General features: G+C 36.2%; 1 long non-coding RNA gene across 2 annotated transcripts in view; it reads left to right on the top strand.

The window, feature by feature from the left end:
• LOC105717430 (uncharacterized) overlaps positions 1 to 6,166 on the top strand; it is a 42,135-nt gene extending 35,969 nt beyond the window's left edge. For both annotated transcript variants that reach the window (XR_001107523.2, XR_010338321.1), the window contains exons 2-3: positions 1,844 to 1,911; positions 3,008 to 6,166. This is a non-coding gene — a long non-coding RNA (uncharacterized LOC105717430). The remainder of the gene's footprint in view (positions 1 to 1,843; positions 1,912 to 3,007) is intronic.
• Positions 6,167 to 14,442: the final 8,276 nt, after the last annotated feature.

Here is a 14,442-nt window from a genome sequence, read left to right as displayed (position 1 = left end):
CATACTTACATATACAAACCTGACAACTTCACTGGACACTGCAATAATTTTTCTTTCAATAGTCAAATGTATTTTATAGAATTCAGGGAAGAAATCTGTCTTTTGTATTAACCCAGATAGTCACTATTTTTCATGCTCTTTCTTCATTTCTAAACTTTGAAGTTTCTCTTCAATGTAATTTCCCATCAGTCTGAAAAACCTCCTTTAGCATTTCTTTTAGAGCAGATTTGCTGGTGACAAATTCTCTGTTTCCTTTCATCTCTGAATATTTCTATTTCATCTTTCATGAAGGATATTTTCAATGTATATAGGAGTCTTTGTTGATAGCTCTTTTCTCTTAGCATTTTAAATTTGTTGTTTTACTGTCTTATGGCCTACATGGTTTCTGACAAGAAATAGAAAGTAATTTACATTTTGTCCCCTCTATGTAACATGTTAGTTTTCTCCATTTGCTTTCAAGATGTTTTCTTTATCTTTGGTTTTCATCAGTTACATTGTTATGTGTCTGGATGGTCTTTTAGTTTTTAATTTATTTGGGGATTGGAGGGTTCATGGTTGTTGAATCTGTAAATGTATGATTTTTCTCTTATTTTCAGATTTAAAAATTTCTATTAGTCTATCTTTAAGTCTACTGACTTTTTCCTCTGTCATCTTCATTCTGCTATTGAGCTCTTTTAGTGAAAATTTTATTTCAGATATTGCATTTTTAGTTCTAAAGTTTTTACCTGTTTTTTTTTGTTTTGTTTTGTTTTTTGTTTGTTTGTTTTTGAGATGGAGTCTCACTCTGTCACCAGGCTGGAGTGCAGTGGCATGATCTCGGCTCATTTCAACCTCCATCATCTTCTGGATTCAAGGGGTTCTCCTGCCTCAGCCTCTTTAAGTAGCTGGGATTACAGGTGCATACCACCGCATCCGGCTCTTTTTTTGTATTTTTAGTAGAGATGGGGTTTCACCATGTTGGTCTGACTAGTCTCGAGCTCCTAACCTCAGGGGATCCACCTGCCTCAACCTTCCTAAGTTCTGGGATTACAGGAATGAGCCACTGCTCCTGGCCCTACTTTGTTATTTTATGGTTTCTATTTCTCTGCTGAAAACTGTTACCTTTCCATTTATTTCAGTTGTGTTTATCTTTATATTATAGAGTATAGCTATAGTAGCTGCTTAAAGTTTTTGTCTAACATTTTCAACATCTGGGTCATCTCACGGGTATTATCTGTTAGCCTTTTCTCTAGAGAACCTATAACATTTTTTCTGATTCTTTGTATATTGAATCACTTTTAATTGAAAATATGTTGTGCTGTATAGATGCTAGGTCCTGTTAAAATCCTCTGGAGAATATTGATTTTTTGTTGTTTTGGCAGGAAATCAACACAGTTTGTAACAAACTTTAACTTCTATATTCTTTCTCTACATGATAGTTGCAATGTCAGACTAGTTTTCAAAATTGTTTCTATGCTAGTCTGCATCTGTCTTACACATAAAGCTTAGTGTTAAGGCCAGACCTGTGCAGGCCCATACACAAACTATAGGTTCCCATTATACAGATGTCCTCTCTGATATTTATCCTCATCCTTCAAAATTCAATTGTGGCCTCTCAAGAGAAAATGAATAAATAAATAAAGCAATGGGGCCTCATGCCTTTTCAGGGCACATCTTCAGTTTTTGACTCCCCTCCCTAGTCTGCCTATTTTTGTTTAATTTTTAATAAGTTGTTCTTGAAAAACATTTTGCCTAGAATTTTGGGCTGTAATCACCAAGAGAGAACATCTGTAGGGGTTTATACTATCTTAGCCAGACAGTTTATATTTTATTTTTTACATATTTGTTTTTATTTCTGTTTCAGGAATAAGTCCACTCTGAAAAAAAAATTGAGTGCTAATGAAGGAAACTTGTGAACGATAATGTGCAAAGGTAAGTTGGCACTGCTGACAGGCCCACCTAAGATCCTTGTATTTCTATTTAGTAGGTTACAGAAAGCTATAGAAGTATTTTCATTCAAATGCCTCATTGTGGTGGCAGCCCTCAAAATGGTCTTGCTGCTGCCTTTTTTTTTCTTTTTTTAAAAACCATTCTGAAATAGAAGTGAAATAATTTCAAGCTTGCTTCCATATTCTTGTCCTGGCACCAATCTTATTTCCCCAGAAGGCGTTTCTATTACTGAAAGTGGCATTCAGGCACTGACGACCACACATTTCCTTATTATGCATTGCATAACGCAAGAAAAAAAGACCAATAAAATCACTGGTCCTACTTATTGTGAGCCAACAGCATTTGGGGCAGGACTGACTTTATGCTACATGGATATGTCTCTTAGGTAATGTGGCCAGAGATTAACTGATGAAGCATTACATATAAATATCTATGTGTAACAATAAATGTAGTAAGTATTTGGATAAGATGCAAAGCCTTTACATTTTCTCTATTACTTAACTGGCTTTTTACAGCACTCTATTGTTAATACAGGTGCTTCTGATAAATAACTGTAATATCAGACATTTAACTGGTACCTAGTCTAGATGCCTGCCTTAGGCTGTGTTGCCAGAAATAGACTGTGAGACAAAATTTGTATGAAGGAGGTATACTGAGGACTGCTCTTAATCAACACCCATGAGGCATGATAGTAATAGGACTGGCCAGAGGAAGAAGCTGAACAGCAATGTGACTGTAACCAAAGCCCGAGCAATCCCTCAGGGAATTCTGGAGCTAAGACAGCCTTTCAGAGATGTTCCAGATTGAGGCAAAGGGTGGGCTTCTGTACTCTCTTCCAAACTAGTGAGTGGAAGGAGACTGTCCAAAGGGACTAAGTGTAACCTGAGACCAGGAAGTTTTCTTTGGCAGAGGAATTCCCCAAGAGGAATTCAGCTGTGAGATTTCAGAGCCAACATTTCAGACATCTAGGGAAATAGGCACCTGTGTATTAGTCTGTTTTCTGTTTCTTATAGCAGGATAACTGAAATTGGGTAACTTATTTTTTTTTAAGTAAGTAATTTGTTTCTTATGGTTACAGTTGCTGAGAAGCCAAAGGTCAAGAGGCTGCATCCGTTAAGAACCTTCTTGCTGGTGCAGACTTCGAAAAGTCCCAAGATGACACAAGTAATCACATAGAGAAGAGGTTGAGCATGCCAGCTCAGGTCTCTCGTCTACTTTTAATAAAGCCACCAATACCACTCCAATGATAACCCATTAACCTAGTAATTCATTAATGTATTAATCAATTAATGGAATAATCCATTTATGAAAGCAGAGTCTTCATGATCCAATCACATATTAGTAGCCCCATGCTCAGTCAGTACTTCCACAATGGTGTTTAAATTTCAATAGAAGTCAGGTACAGGGGCTCATGCCTGTAACTCCAGCAATTTGGGAGGCCAAGGTGGGTGGATTGCTTGAGTCCAGGAGTTTGAGACCAACCTGGGCAATATGGCAAAACCCTGTCTTTACAACAAAAATATAAAAATTAGCTGGGTGTAGTTGTGTGTGCCTGTAGTCCCAGCTACTCCAGGGGCTGAGGTGGAAGGATCACTTGAGCCTGGGAGGTGGAGTTTACAGTGAGCCAAGATTGCAGCACTGCACTCCAACCTGGGCAACAGAGTAAGATCTGTCTCAAAAAAAAACAAAAAAAATTAAACATGAGTTTTAAAGGGGACATTCAAACCGTAGCAGTACCTAATCCTAAATAAGGATCTGAATGGTGTACTACAGACAGTATTCATGACAGTGCCTTAAAACAACGTGTCTTCTCACCTGTAATAAGGGGATAATGACCCAAGTCCAAGTCAGCCTCATAGAGGGTAATTTTTTTTATTTTGGCATATGTGTATCTTTAGATATAGAAATTATGTGTGTTATATAAACACACACATGATATGTTATATACATATTCTAAACATATTCTTACACAAAAATGAACTCTCAATAAGTGTTAGATATTTTTATTATTTCTCATATAGTAAGCCTATGTATGGATATTCATAATTGAGAAGTTTCATTTTAATGACTTCTGAGAAACTGAGGTAAGTCAAAGTTAATGCCTTGCCTACTAATATCCAGACAAAAAGACTGTCTGTATTTCTCCCTATGTCCTTGCTGTTATTTTTTCGTATTGCAGTTCTTCATATGAAATCCTGTAGGATTTCAACTCAAATCAAATCACCCAAACCTTCAAATGGTGTTTCTGTCATTATATTTGTTTGTGTGCTTAATTGTTCTTTGTTTGTTTCCCCTACAAGTTGGCTTTTTGCCTCCATCAAGATCAGTTTGTATATTTCCTATTTTCTAGGAGGGTGAAGAGAAAGGAGACTGCATGTTCTGACATGTCCTTTTAAATTAAAAAGAGAGTGAGTTTAAAATAGAAGTAATTCTAACACATGCAGATATCCACATGCTGAGGAGACAATTCTATTGTATTTTTCATTAAAAACAGAGAGAGAAAAAAAGAGAGAGAGGGAGGAAAATAAAATTAGTCCATATTGGAATGAACACAACTGGGGTCTTGGCAAAGCTGACACAGACATCCCTGCCAGTGTACAACAGAGCACAAAGGGTCTGTTTCTGCTGATCATCACGAATCACTGAGACCTCTAAATATGTTCTTTTAAACAAGAATGAGTAATACTGCAATTTTTCTTTCACAAATGAGTCAATACAATCTGACACATACCATTCAGTTTACATTTTTGAGGTATTTTTATTTCTGTTAGATGAAAGTTGGCATATGTATTTTTTTGTTTCGTTATTTTTGGGTTAGATTATTATTTGGCCTGTTTTCGTGTGTTTATGTATGTGTGTTTGTGTGTGTGTGTGTGTGTGTGTGTGTGTGTGTGTGTCTGTGTGTCTGTGTGTCTGTGTGATTCTAGGGGAAACTAGAACAGAAAAATTTACAGCTGCTTGTATCCTGTTTCATTTGACAGAGGAGACTGGGATTTCTGTTTCTTCTATCTATTTCCCGACTCATTTCCAAAAGGCCTCTACTATCACAATTGTCACAGCAACAATATTTTCTGTATAGCAAAAGATTTCCCAGTTCACCTATTTCAAGAAAGTCATTTCTAGGCTAACAAAAAAATGAGTACAATCTCCTGGCTGGCTGCAATAGAATCATAGAGAAGTAAAATTTAACAATAAGCATAATCTAGAAAAGATAATTTTACCTGGACTTGGCTTCATTGATACTTAAAATCTGTTCTACCTTGATTTATCACTCCTTTCACCTATCGAACAGTGCATGTGTGGACATTCTTTGTTTCTGCATGTCCCAAATAGATCCTCTTTCTCCTGAAACAACACTCTGCTATCCCTTTGGTGAGCCACCCCTCCTTCTGATCAGTCCTTCAGCTAACCCTAACTTTAACCACAGTTCTAGTGGGGACACAGAATCAGACTTGGCAAAAAAAAAAGTGTATTATTTTAGTACAAAAGCTCAAGCCATCCAATGACAACCTCAGGCTTTTTGCTAGAATTTTGGGGAACATGAACCCCTCTTTCCAACTGGTAAGCTGCATGTATGGGAAAGTTGCCAGATGCTGATGGTAATCTTACTATCTTCGTAAGGAAAGAGCCTGCCTGAGATTGGAATTGGGATAGAGGAAAGCAGGATGAAGACAGATCAAGTTTGACATTGCTTGGGTACCTAGACTCATTCAACCACACCCAAAGAAAATTCTGTTACCATACTTTTCAGTTATGTAAGCTAATCAACTTAAAATAAGGCAAAGTGAAGGTTTTGTGTTTTGTTTTGATGTGAAATAAAAAAGTTCCTGATAGAACTAGGTTATATTTGTATATTTGATACATATATTCATTACTCATTCAAAAATACTTAAGAGTTTGAGGGAACTTTACTTCCATAAACTTTACTTCCAGAACTTTACTTCTGAGCATTCTCTGTTCTCTCACTAACTCCCCCATAGGCGAAGATGAGCAGCTTAATCTGACTGGTGATTTTGAAAGGAGAACAGGGCTATGTACTCTCTCTCTCTCTTTTTCTTTAATGACTGCCCCATAATTTATTTAATTAACTTTCAATTGTGAAACATTTATGGTAACCAATTTTCTTACAACTAGAGATAATATTAGGATGACAACCTTGTGCATTAATCTTTGTGCATCAACCCCAATTTCCCTGGGTCAATACCTAGGAGGAGAATTCTTCTAGGTATTCTCGAAGAATTGGTGGGTCAAAGAGTGAAAACATTTTTAAGCCTATTTTCCGCCTTTATTAAGGTATAGTTGGCAAATAAAAATTGAATGTATTAAAGTCATACAACAGTGGGATGTTTTGATTGATATATGTTGTGAAATGATTACCACAATCAAGCCAACTAACATATCCATCATCTCACTTAGTTGCTATTTTGTGTGTGAGAACACTTGAGATCTACTGTCTTAGCAAATGCAAAATGCACAATATATTATTACTAACTATAGTTGTCATTCTGAACATTAGGTCTCCAGAACTTATTTATCTTGTAACTGCAACTTTGAATCCTTTGACTAACATCTTCCCTATTTCTCCACCCACAGCACCTGGTAAACATTATTCCATTCTCTATTACTATGAGTTAAACTATTTTATATAAATGAGATCATGCTATATTTGTCTTTCTGTGTTTGGTTTATATTGCTTAACATGATGTCCTTCAGTTTCTTTCATGTTGTCACAACTGGCAGGATTTCTTTCGTTTTTAAAGGTTGAATAATATTCATACACACACACACACACACACACACACACACCCCACATTTCCTTTATTAATTCACCTGTTGACAGAAACTTGGGTTGTTTTCATATCTTGGCTACTTGCGAATAGCTCTCCTTCTCTCAGAGAGTCAATAATCTTTCTCTGGGTCATACAGAAAGCTTATCAGAAAAGTCCTTCTTCTCCCATGGTGAAGCTGCAATTTTTCAGTGTTGTTTTTGACTGAAAGACAGCATAAGGCTGTCTATTCTGAGATTTAGGGACACCCACTTGCCTAACCATATAAACTTCATACTCTAATATACACATTATCAGTGTGAAGGTTGAATTTTGCATTATATCTGTCTGGCTTTATGTATATCTCTAAGTGAACTCAGAACCCGAGCCTGCAAGGGAAATGTTATCTCTTGCTCACCCCAACAACTTCCTATCAAATTCCAACAAGATGATATGTATAGAAAACACTTAGATGAGCAAAGCTATTCCATTATTCAGGAATACCTAACAGTCTACTCCATCTGGAATATAAGATACAAGTGGGCAAGTGGAGGAGTTGAGGGTATCAATATATAATCAGAGAGCAAATTATAAAGGGCCTTCTATGAAATATCAAAGGATGGAACGCCATTGTATGTCTAATGTTGAACCACTGAAAAATTTCAAATGAGTGTTAGACATTTTCCAAAAAATATTCTGGCATGAGTTTGAAAAATGAAATTAAGGGTAAAAGGGGGAGGACATAAAACACAGTATAGTGAGCTGGTGTCCTTACCTATATAATAACTGTCATGAAGGCAAGAATTTCATCACCATAGACATAGCACTTAGCTCAATGCCCCAAACCCAACTGGTCTTATTGTGCGTATGTGTGTATGTCTTATCAGTAAAGAATAAATCATCAGATTTTTTTTTTAATGAGAGAAAACACAATAGTATAGTAAGGGAAAGCATGGCATTAGATCTGGACCGAAATCTCCTATGCCTGAGTTCTGGATTTCATATTTGCTAGTTCATGAGGTATATAGTCTAAGTAATAGGCATTGGCTAGATTTCGTAAGAATAAACTATTCAGCTAATATTTATTGATATCATTCAATATGCCCGATTTTTTTCTGGATGTTGGAGCTAGCTTTAGGATCTAGGCCACTGACTTAAATCATTTAATGGATAAAGAAAAGAGGGAACATAGTCATGATGATGCTAAAGTGATCAGAAAGGGGCCATGGAAAATGGCATCTTAAAAGTTTAGGGAGGAAAAGTTTCAAACAGCAGGGGTGGTTAAGAGTATCAAATATCACAAAAAGACGAATAACCTAATAAGTAAAAATTGCCCTTTGGATAGGTCAAGAAGGCAATGAGGCCCTAAGTTAGAATAGCTGAATCATTTTTTGAAAGGTCAGGGCACAAACAAATGGAAAAACTTCCCATGCTTATGGATTGGAAGAATCAGTATCACTAAAATGACCATATTGCCCAAAGAAATCTACAGATTCAATGCAATTTCTGTCAAATTATCAGTGTCATTTTTCACAGAATTAAAAAGCAATCCTAAAGCTAATTTGGGAGACCCAAAACAAAATCAATGCAATTTCTGTCAAATTACCAGTGTCATTTTTCACAGAATTAAAAAGCAATCCTAAAGCTAATTTGGGAGACCCAAAACAAAATCAAAAATGTCCAAACAGCCAAATTACTCCTAAGCAAAAAGAACAAATTCTGAAACATCATGTTTCCTGACTTCAAATTATATTGTAAGGCTATGGAAATTAAAACAGCATGGTAGCATTACAAAAATAGACACATAGATCAATGGGGAGCAGTACAGAGAACCCAGAAATAAAACCATGTATCTACAACCAACTGATCTTTGATATAGTTGACAAAAATAAACAATGGGGGAAAAGTCACCCTATTCAGTAAGCAGTGCTAGAAAAACTGGTGATAAAAAAAGCAGTGCAAAAAAATCATATGCAGAAGAATAAAACTGGACCCCTATTTCTCACCATTTATGAAAACTAACTCAAGATGAATTAAAGCTCGGCCAGGTGTGGTGGCTCACGCCTGTAATCCTAGCGCTTTGGGAGGCCAAGGTGGGTGGATCACCTGAGGTCAGGAGTTCAAGACCAGCCTGGCCATCATGGTGAAACGCCATCTTTAAAAAAAAAAAAAAAGATGAATTAAAGCTCTAAACTTAAGACATGACACTATAAAAATCCTAGAAGGAAACCTAGGAAAAACTCCTCTAACATAGCTTAGGAAAACAATTTATGGCAAAGACCCCAGAAGCAAATGCAACAATAACAAAAATAGAAAAATGGAACTTAATTAAACTAAAACGCCTATGCACAGCAAAAGAAATAATCAGCAGAATAAACAGGCAACCCATAGAATGGAAACAAATGCAAATTATGCCACCAACAAAGAATAATATCCATAATCTACAAGGAACTCAACAGGAAAAAAAAAATAATGAACAATCCCATTACAAACTGGGCAAAAGGCATGAACAACTATTTCTCAAAAGAAGATAAAAAAGCATCCAACAAACATGAAACAAATGCTCAGCATCACTAATCATCAGATAACTGCAAATTAACACTGCACAGAGATATAGCCAGTCAGAATGGCTTTTATTAAAAAGTCAAAAACAACAGATGTCCCTGTGTATTCGGAGAAAAGACAACGCTTACATACTGTTGGTGGGAATGTAGATAAGCACCACCTGTATGTAAAACAGTATGGAGATTTCTCAAAGAGCTAAAAATAAAACTACCATTCAACCCAGCAATCCCAACACTGGGCATCTACATCAAAGAACAGTAAATCATTATATCAAAAAACAATAAACAATAAATCATTATATTAAAAAAGACATATGCACTTATATGTTTATCGCAGCACTGTTCACAATAGCAAAGTCATGGAACCAATTTAAATGTACATCAATGGTTGATTGGTATATATACACCAGCGAATTCTATTTAGCCATAAAAGGAATAAAATCATGTCACTTACAACAATATGGTTGAGGCTGGAGGCCATTATCCTAAACGAATTAATTCAGAATCAGAAAATCAAATATGGCATGTTCTCACTTATAAACAGGAGCTAAATAATGGGTGTAAACATACATAAAGATGGAAATAATAGACTCTGGGGACTCCAAAATGGAGAGGGCCGAGGTTTGAAAAATTACCTATTGGGTACACCATTCAATATTTGAGTGACGAATTGTAAGGCTGTGGAAATTAAAACAGCATGGTAGTAGTACATGGATATGTTAGAAACCCGATTCCCACCATTACGCAATATACCCATTTAACAAAAGTGCACATGTGCCCTTTTAATCTAAAATTGAAAAAAAAAGAGTAAAATCTGTCAGCAGAACATGGATGATGGTACAATGAAAGCTTATTAGGAGAAAAGACTAAAATGAAGACAAATTTCTTATAAGCCTTAAGAAAGCAAAAAGAAGAAAAGGATCCAAGCCAAACACAGGTGTAGCCAGGTCAGATAAAACTGTGTAACCATTTAAGTGTTAGAAAGTTGGCCACTAACATACACATGGGCTGCATTTAAACACACACACACACACACACACACACACACACACACACACGAATGGGACAGAACTATCTCCCTGCTTAGAAAGTGCTTGAGAGGCCAGTATGGTGGCTCATGCTTGTAATTCCAGCACTTTGGGAGGCTGAGGCAGGTGGATTACTTGAAGTCGGGAGTTTGAGACCAGCCTGGCCAACATGGAGAAACCCCACATCTACTAAAACTACAAAAATTAGACGGTGTGGTGATGTACACCTGTAGTCCCAGCTACTCAGGAGGCTGAGGCAGGTGGATAACTTGAGCCCAGGAGGTGGAGGTTGCAGTGAGCTGAGATCTCGCCACTGCACTCCAGCCTGAGCGACAGAGTGAGACCCTGTCTCATAAAATAAAAAAAATTAAAAAGTGGTTAAGAAATGCTGAGACCAGATGGAGTGATAATCTCTGTGCCTAATTTTCCTCATCTGTAAAAGAGGATACTAATAACCCCTACCTCACAGGTGATTGTGAAGACTGGGGTGATGAATATGAAGCACTAACAACAGTGCCTGGATAACTATTCTATATGTGTTAGCTGTTATTATCTTTGAGGTAATTTGAGATAATGCCCATACACTCTCTTGGGCATTCACAAGCCTCAGAGTAACTAGTCATATTATTTACATTTTATTTGCCCACTTTGTGTGTTACAAAAGATAGCAAGCATAAATCTTATAGAAACGAAGGTGGTGTGACATATCACGCATATAATTTTTGAGCATATAATTAAATCTAAAAATGACAGCGATTATGTATTTTTTTATAAATTCTCTGCATTTAAGGCAATTTCAAGTTCTAAAGCAAAAGGGCAGAATTATATAATAAGCCAAAATGTACGTGATTAATATGGGGGGGCTTTTACGCTGTACCCTACGCACTATAGATGCTAACTATAAAACCTGTAATTTTCCCATTTTACATTTCATTAATTCAAGGAAAGACAGATTGTGGGGACAGAATGCAAAGTGGGTTCTGATATGAATCTAATTGATGTGTGTTGTTATTTGAAGAAATAAAAATAAGTAAACTAAATTATCTTAAATGATTTTTGTTGGCTGTGTATTCTAGCTAGAAAACCTCATCCCTGACACTAATTAGCTCAGTGACTTTGAACAAATTACATGACCTTTCTGGGTTTAAAAGGAAATGGGAGACATTATTGGGCCATCAACTGATCATATGTTCTTCAAGATGTTAAATAAAAGTGTGCCTGGGTATGGTCTCAAATATATCTCTTTGTATAACATATGAAATAAAAGCAATCATTAAAAAAAAAAAAAGCCTCTTAAATGAGGGGCTCATACCAGTCTACAAACAACTCTAGCCATGTTCCACCTGAAGACCAGAGACAAATCATACCAGGTGGCATCTGCTTCAGTTAAAATATATATGTAGCTTGGTAAGCGCTTATTATTGGCAGATTTTACTAATATTAATTCCAGATTTTAGCAATACCAAAAGCCTCTGACACCTCCTGTGTCTTATGAAAGCTGGTTTCTTCTTAAGTTTATGTTTACTGAGAGCATAATTTATACATAATGAATCTCAAGAGATTTTTTTCTTAACCTTTAACTGAGTCTCCCATCTTTGGTAGTATATGTAGACATCTATGAATGCAACACCGTGTAAATATATATGACTACTCAGTAACCCTGGTGAAACCACAGAAACACAGTGCCTGTGGCTTAGGAGCATCTCTTTATATTCATGTTAAAAATGAGTAAACCTTGATATGGCATGATATACAGACTCAGATTAAATGACAGCTTGAAATAATTCTAAGTAGATTGTTTCAGGAAAATTGCTTTCACTCTCTGAGCCTGTTTCCTCATCTACCAAATGAAGATAACACACATTTGAATTTGTTTTTTGGATAATAGATAACGTTACTATGGATGCAGATATGAATATATATGTTTTACTCATATCCTGTATTAGCCAAGATTCTTGATCCTAACTTTGAGAAAACCATTCTAGCTAGTTTAAATAAAAAGAGGATAGAGTTAGAATTCAGGGCTTTGAAGCTATGTTTTACGTAAGACAGATACCAGGAATAAATGTCAAGACTCTATCTGTGATCTCTTCCTCTTTCTCTGCACCTGCTTCATAATCCACTTTCTTTTTCTAGAGATTCAGAGTTCTGGAGTTTGCATATGACTCTTCCAGTCACTTCCAAAGAATTAGTAGCAGTCTCTGAGTCTTACATTCATTTCTAAATTTACGGCAGAGAAAATCCTAAAACTCCCAGGTTTAGTAAGATATCCATCCCGGCCCAACTTGCAGTGACCAGAGGACAGGCTCACTATTATAAAAGTGAATACTGGGAGAATTATAAATCAGGCAGGAATGAACTTTCCAGATGGGGAATCATTGTGATCTGGGAAGACACACCGTAAGCTGTTAGTCAATCTCTAAGTTTTTCTCCACAGAGCATTCAAGACAGAAGTAAGATATGTAAAGTATATGACATAATGCCGGGCAAATAGCAAGCATTAGATAAGAGGCCATGAATATTATACAGGTAAAACCTAAAGATAACTTTCATCTATGTCATGATTGAACCAGCTTTCACTGAGGCCCATATTACACTTTATAAATTGGGCTATTCCTGGAAATAGTGAAGTTACTCTGGTCTCAGCCACTAGGAAGCTTTCTGTTACACAGAAGAGAGTGACGATATCTTGTTCATCTCTCCTGAACTCTCCCAAACACTGTCCTTTATGAAAGGATTTCTCTTTTCAAGATATGATAATTTTTCTGTTTCGGAACTCAAAAGAGATAGTCTTCCTAGGCAATTTTCACAGTAAATTAACTCCATCGTTCCAGACAGTAAGCATCCCAATTGGTAGCAGTTCTTATGCTCATGAATCTTTTGGTAAAAATATGTCAAACAGCTTTCAACGTGAGCATCAGAGTTGAGGGTCCACATCACACAACTGAGAAAATGAATCAAAAAGAATCAAATGTGGTTCTTACTGACAAGACAAAAAGACTGGGCTGGCTGGTATCACATTCCCTTTTCTACACAATAAGAATTCGCTATGAGAAATCACAAAGTACTTGAAAATTATCATATAATAAGGGTGATACATCCATTAACCAAAAAGCATAAAACAAACTGCCAGGCTGGGTGCGGTGGCTCATGTCTATAATCCTGGCACTTTGAAAGGCTGAGGCAGGTGAATTGGTTGAACCCAGGAGTTTGAGACCAGCCTGGGCAGAATGACAAAACCTCATCTCTAAAAAAATAAAAAATAAAAAAAAATTGAGCCAGATATGGTGGTACATGCTGGTAGTTTCAGCTACTTGGGAGATTGAGGCAGGAGGATCACCTGAGCCTGGGAGGGTTGAGGCTGGGGTGAGCCATGATTGCACTGGTGCACTCCAGCCTGGGCAACAGAATGAGACCCTGTCTCAAAAATAAAACAAAAGAAAACAAAAACTGCCTGTGTCATGTTATCCAACTGTCATAGGTAATACAGAAATACTCAAGATGAAAGAAACATTACTGGTTTTAAAATACAGTAAATATGGTTTCCTGGCCTGGTTTCACTATCTTCTATATAGATGACCTGTGTGGGCGACTTTGTAAGCTTGGAGGTTATAGCTTATACTCAGTTTTTAATGAAAAGAGAAAAATTAGAATTTTAAATCTTCAATTCCACCATTCAATTCTAAGTCAGATAGTATACTACACTGGCTGTAGAATAAGTTTGAGGGTGTCAAGCTCTGTTTATTACTCTTTTAAAAAATGTTATATATATTATATATATATATGTTACATATATAACATTTTAATATCATATATACATGTTTATATGTTACATATATGATATATGTAACATATATATCATATGTATGCACTTCAGGAAATTTAGAAAACACACAGGTATAAATGTAATGTAAAAAAATAAACCGAATTCTACCTGCTAGCTTCTCCCAAATTCAATACTATCATTTTGGGTTTTATTCTTTAGAGTCTTTTAAAACGAAATCTGTATGCATTTGCAATTTCCTTTGAACAATTAGGACTCATATTGTGTATGAAGCTTTTATATCCATTGTTTATACCATGAGCATGTAAAATATATATGTCATATTTATTGTCACACATCATCTTTTATACACCTCACCCATAGTTGAGGAA

The sequence above is a fragment of the Aotus nancymaae genome, unplaced genomic scaffold (assembly GCF_030222135.1).
Source record: "Aotus nancymaae isolate 86718 unplaced genomic scaffold, 86718_ANA_hifiasm-v0.15.2.pri h1tg000059l, whole genome shotgun sequence".
NCBI lineage: Eukaryota > Metazoa > Chordata > Mammalia > Primates > Aotidae > Aotus > Aotus nancymaae.
Note: the sequence above shows the minus strand (reverse complement) of the source record. Positions and strands in the feature narration are given on the sequence as shown.